Here is a 6,482-nt window from a genome sequence, read left to right on the forward strand (position 1 = left end):
CCTTCATCCCCTGTATTTATTTTTTATTCTTGGAGATAAATCCCCCTGACTCCAATGAGATTTTTTAAAAGCTTCAAATGAACTGTTGAAAGTTGACTGGAGGTGGCCAACTTCCCCCCGCCCCCCGAGGAAAGCTCCTGTGAAATTTTTAGAAATTTCACAAGCCACTGGTATTCAGCAAGCAAAGTTTTTCCTGGCCTGGAGACCCAGGGTTGGAAAGATTGTGGTGGATTAATTTCTCATGAGGCAGCTGATGCAGAGGAGGGAAAAATGGGCAAATCAGTTCTTATAATAAGGGATTTATTGATCCAGTCAAAGCTGAAATTAGGTATCTATCATATTTTCCCCAAGCAACTTCGCCAATATTTCACTTTATAGGTGAGGCTCCTTTTAATCTCTGCAGTGTGTTATTCTGTTATAGTAGTTTCCCTTTGGAAAAATTCAATGCAAACCAATTGTACTTGCAGCCTACCCTAGTTTCTTCAAGGTGTCTAAAATGATGGCATTCTTCACATCCTCTCCCTTTATAAAATATACCAATGCTTTAGCAATTGACTGTATTTTTACTACTATCCCAGCCAAGGGTGGGAGGAAAGAATCATTTTTTCCACGCGGAGATGTCACAGTAAACGCCTTCAATTTTACCAAATTCTTCTGCTTTTCAGAATTTAACTTTGAAGATTTTATTTTATTTCCCCCCACCCCCAGAGGTCACTTCCATTTCCCTGACCAAATGACACCTCACAAAGAGTAGAACTGTGATGGGTTTGTATAAATGCAACAGTTGGTTTTCCAAATTTCCATCATCTTTTGGTCAGACTGAATGACAAATCTCCCAGTGCAGAGAACTGAAAAAACAAAACTGAGAATTTCCTTCCAATCTCAACACCATCTATCCTGCTAAGTTGCGCAGTGGATATAGAAAGCTGTTGTTTTTCCTAGTAACCTCTCGCAAGAGCCAAACCACACACACATACACATGTGCAAATGATGGAGAAATCCACATCTGCCTGGAGATATTTGGCATTTTTTTGCAGACTAGCGTGATGCAAACTTTTTCATGCATAACTCAAAATCAGTTGCCTTTCATACAAAAGTGGGGGCTCGGTTTGCACACGGGGCCAGGCTCTGCAAAGAAATTGGCACACTCTGGGTGCCATCTGCAAAGTATCCGTAGCCCAATCTCATTTGGTTGCCAGTTCCAGACCCTCTCTGCCAAGTTGAGTGCTGTCAAAAAGCACAGCTGCAGAGTCCTGGGGGGAAGTTGGCAACTTAACTGCAGGCCAAGAGACAGAAGTCAAAGGGCTTAAAATCTTCCAAGCTTCTCCTGAGCATGCATGGATTGAAGATCAAATTTCTGGACCCCTCATACCCCCCTCCAATCTTCAGTGTGGTTATTATGATATCAGTTGTGTTGCAAGCGGTAATGTTGGCCAAGGAGTTACATCTGGCTTCCTTGAATTTTGAGTAACCCTATCTGGGTGATTCAACTTCATATGTCTGCTGGTTCAGAAGACCCAAAATAATTGACTGGTGACTGGTGGGGCATGAAGACAGAGGAGAATCATCTTGTGGGTTCTGTGATTTTTTTTTTAAATAATTCCATTGTTATTTATGCCAAGGGCCAGGCACAGTCTGCCATGTTGTCCTCTCAGCAACCCTGCAAAGTAGATCAGACATGTGTAGAAATCAGATACCAAGGTGGAATGAGGTTTGAAACTGGGTCCCCCCGTTTTGACTGCTTAAGGTGCAAACTGAGTTGATGTTGACTGATCTGAAAACGCCAAATTCAGGTTAGGCCTGGGATGGAAGGCCACTAGGATATCCCAGGGCAGTAGGCTAGATTGGGAAGGAAAAAACAAATCCTCAAGGTGATGCGTCCGTGAAGTCAGGAGTCAAGCTGGACTTGAAGAAGAATTTTATCTTTATGCACAGACTCCCCCAATTGTAGCTTAGTACCTCATCCCATTGGCTCTCAAAGCCCACCTTCTGTCTTTTACCACATCTACTTAGCCCACCCCTACCATTCCTTCGCCGTGTCCTATCTTTTAGAGGTGAATGAACAGCCTTCTCTCTGTGCACGTGGAAAGCGTGTCTCTCTTTCCCAACAGGCAGCTGCAGCCTGTCTTCTCCTGTGGCCTGTCTTCTCCTGCCAGGTTTCCACCTCTCTTCCAAAGTCTCCATGGAAAACCACAAGTGTGGGTTGGAAACTCTTTGGGGACTGCAGCTACTGGCCGCTACAGGTTGCTGATACTGATGCCCAGGTTCCCACACTGTGTTTCCAGAGCTGTCCTTGAGAACCAGCAGACTTGGGAAATTATGTGTTTGATACACCAGGTGGCCAACTTTGTGCCTTTCTTGGAGAATCTGACGTACAGCAGAAGAGTCCAAAGAAGAGATGAGGAAAGGAAAAAATGCTATCCAAACACATCTCTCAGTCTTTCAGCGAAGCAAAGCTAAACAGCTAGTTTAAAGCCAGGGGGAAGGGAGGGGGGAGAGGGCAGCCATGATTTTTGGCTTAGTGCATTCTGTGAACTCAGCCAACTGTAGTATACCTAATAGATCATAGTTAAGTTAACTTAGTCAGATTTACAAAATCCCAATTGCAAGGGGATTTGATCTGGGTTTAGGATGTCTTGCAAAATGGCCAGCTGTGATTTATTCAGCAAACCCTGATGAAAACAAATCTGAATGTGGCACGAAGAGTCATCCCACTTAAGAAGAGTGCATAGCTGGACTTGGTCCATTTTAGGCAAGCCTTGCAGAAGACAAAGAGGTGAAAAACTATGAACAGACAGGAAGCCGCTGTATGTTAAATTGGTCAATCAATTTAGAATGGACTTCATCTGTTTCAATCTGTAGGTGACAAGGATTGAATCTGGAGCCTGCAAATAAAGCAGGTTTTCCCCCCCTCCGTTCTGCTACAAAGGCTTACAGAACTATCCAAGAAGCCCCAACAATCATCATCAAACTATTAAATACACAGTCCAATTATTCCCTCTGGTTCCAGCTTCCTAGGCAAGATTGGCTGATTCATTGAACGCTAGCAGAAGACATAACCTGTCATCACTGCAAAATGCTCCAGCAAAGTTATGACTTGATTTAACCAAGCAGGTAATTTTACAACTGAAGCACCACCGCAAATGAGGCCTCAGTCTGTGTTCTACCCCCAGAGTGGACAGGTTCACGTTGGAGAAAATGGTTCTTCAGGTATCTTGTGCTGAAGTCACATTGTGATAGCCCATTGCCATGGGAGAAGGTATCAGTTGAGGGGAATTCCCAGGCTTCGGTCTTTACTGCTGGATGACCTGTTTTGGGACTGACCCAAGGTCCCTGTTTCCTTCACCTGATTTTAGGGGCACGAATGGAGTGGGGAGATTCCACTGAGGGGCAAGAAAATTCCCCTTCTTGAGAAAGTCCTCCTTGAAGGACTCTGAGCTCAACATCACTTCAAGGAGCATTCGGGGAGGACATGATGACACTGACAGGCAACAAGCAAAAGTCATTTTCACTGATGCCACTGGGGCCACCCCCTCCCCAGCCCTGAAAATTTCTTCCACATTCAACAGTAAGTAGAGTCTGATGTGCATCTCTTGTAAGAATGAGCTAGCAGGCTGGTAATATGGCAGATGGACAGAGGACAACTTTGAGAAAAAGTATATCCCCCTCTACTGCAGCAGAGGAGTCTGGGTGGTTACCCGCTTCTGGATCGCCTTCACATGTTCTCCCGTGAATCTTGTAACCTGACTCTCCCATTTGATCCCTGCCCTTTGTTTGGATCAGGATACCAGGTTGAAAGGTAACACCTCCGATGTTTCATCACTGACCCTTCTGTGACTCACTGGTCTACTATTTATACTACGTGACTACTATTTATACTACGTGAGGAACTATGGATCCAAAACACGTCCTCATTCAACCTCCTCGGTCAATACCAGCAATACTGAGCTAGTCTGACTCAAGGAAAGCAGGTTCCTTTGAGGATGGGAGGGTTTTTTCGAGGCAGGCTGTAGATCAGCAGTCGAACAGCCACTATGCAGATAGAACATCCCACTAGGATTTCTTGTCACAGAGGTGGGTGGCTTATAAATTTAATAAAATAAAGAAAATGCTGGATCTTTGAAGGGGAGCTTCAGATGCCACTTCCAAAGCTTTGCAGCATCTAGTGATTGTGTGACCCAGGAAAAACTGTTGCTAATCTATGAAAAGAAAGCAAAAAGTTGTATAGCAGGGCCGAACAGAACAACAAAAATCCAACAAATCTTTCTGTAGAAATACAAGCCTCCTTTTTAGAACTGTTTTGGAATATTCTACCTCATGTGTATTGGCTTGGCAGTCATTCTGATTGCCTAAAATGGCCTGTCAGGCTTTTTGCTCATCTGTTAGATTTGTGGCTGATGCTATTCCTCTAAACAGAAATGATAACACGCGTTTCCTGTTCCATTAGCGTGATAGCACTCAAGTGTGTCATAGACACAGGGGAGCCAATGGGCACAGAACACTTATGTATGTGTGTGTATATGTGTGTATAAATTCCTGGCACTCAAGTGCAGACTCTCATCTAGCGAATGTCCATGAACTTTGGTTCCTCTGTAGGAATGCAAGACTTGTTAAAATGCCACAAACAAAGGAGATGATTTTAGGTTGAAGCTTTGCAGGTTTGATGCCCCTAGAAAGATTTTGCAGAGAATGGAGCAAGGCCCCAGTTCTGATTTGTCACAGTGCAGTCACTCTGGATCAGCATGCCTGTCATTCGAGGCAGCCTGAGGAAGGGCAGCCTGTCACGCTGCCCAGTCGTTCATGGCTAATAGCAGAATTCAAAGTGATTTGCTGGCTGGCATGGTTGGCCCTCTAGCTTCTGGGGAAGATGGTCTTTTGGGGACAGAGGAGCATCAACAGGTAATAAGTGGTTTCCTAAAAGAGACTTGGATGCTTTTTCCTCCATATTACCACTGATGGGCACTAATGGTAGAAAAGTTACTGCCTTTCCTGGGCAGAAGGAGGAGAAGAGGAAAAGAAGAAGACTTGGGCTTCAGATCCAGTCAGCTCCAGCTGAAAAGGCCAGTGCAAAGCATTGTGGGAGGGTTTGTGCAAAACATCTGGAGGACACCTGGCTACCTATCCCTGGAATAGACCATAGAGGAAAACTAAGTATCATCTTTGGATGGGAAAGGTCTGGGATCAATTCCTGGCATGGCCAGATGGTATAGTCAAGTCTTCTTCAAGTTGGGCTGGAAAGTCCATGAAAAGGTCCATCCATTTTTCTTAGCAACCGTCCAAAAATGGTTTGTCATTGTCTTCTTCCATGTGGTTTTTTCAGCTTACTGGGTGAGCCTCCATCCCTGGGATTTCCTCCTGGTCTCTGACCCAAATGGTAACCTGCCATCCACCCTGCTGAACCTCCAAGCCCAAACATGGTCAGGCAAGGAAGCAGGTTGCCATCTGCCAAGACCTCCAGATGCCAAGCCTCCATTTTCCACGAACCATCCACAATACCAACAGGGACTCAACTTCATTCCCATTCATGATCTTCCTTATCTTTCCAACCTTGTTGTGCAACCTGTTCAAGAGGTTGATGGGTCTTACTTCCAAGATCTCAGATTTGACTTGGGGAGAGGGGACAACGGATGTCTACAGCAGCAGAATGAGGTCTGAAGGAAGCCAAATTTGGGGTATTTTTGGCCCTGGCTTCTGAACTGATTTCCATTTTAGGTTATTTCCACAATCCCAAAGAACTGGGTCAATTTTCCTTGAGGCCTGAACCCCCCATCAAATGGGGCTATGTGTTTTTCGCAGCCTATTGTAGGGAAAGCAAAACTTGTTTCCAACATCCCCCAACTGTTGCACCCTGCGGGAAAAGTTCCACTCAGTCACAACAGGCAGCATAAGAGGATCCAACTTTTTCCAAAAGGCCTCCAGGCAACGAAATGGAAATGATATATATTTAACATTTCATTTCAGGAATGGAATGATCCAGATTTAAACTGTCTCCTCCCTTCTCTTTTATAGCAGAATGCTGTTTCTTTCTCTTTTAAAAGTAGGCAACGATATTTACAACCTAAGACAGATGAAGATTTACCGGCAAACTGGTAAAGAGCAATCCATTGATAAGCCTGACTTAAACCGGTGTGATGGTCATTTTTGCAGCCAGAATTGATTTGGAAACTGAGGAAGGCATTAACGTCTGCTTCCAAATCAGGTTCTGTGTAGTGAGAAGTTGTAAACTCAGAGTTCAGAAACGGCAGCAGCTGGGTTCACATAACTTTCTAAACCGTAACATGGTTTATAGTTTGCTTAGAAAATTGTGTGAACGAAGCCAATATATGTAATCTAAAAAAAAAAAAGGTAGAAACTTTGACTTGAACTTGACTCTCGGTGACTTCATAGCCACGTTTATGTTATTGTCCTTGGGTATGGTTTTGCTCTTCCCTTCTTTTGGGAGGATTTCCAACTTTCCAATTACCCTCCAAACCTGAACTTTC

This window comes from Python bivittatus, unplaced genomic scaffold (genome assembly GCF_059951505.1).
Source record: "Python bivittatus isolate LINGU-HERP-01145 unplaced genomic scaffold, Pbiv_v1 ctg000090_np1212, whole genome shotgun sequence".
NCBI classification, from domain to species: domain Eukaryota; kingdom Metazoa; phylum Chordata; class Lepidosauria; order Squamata; family Pythonidae; genus Python; species Python bivittatus.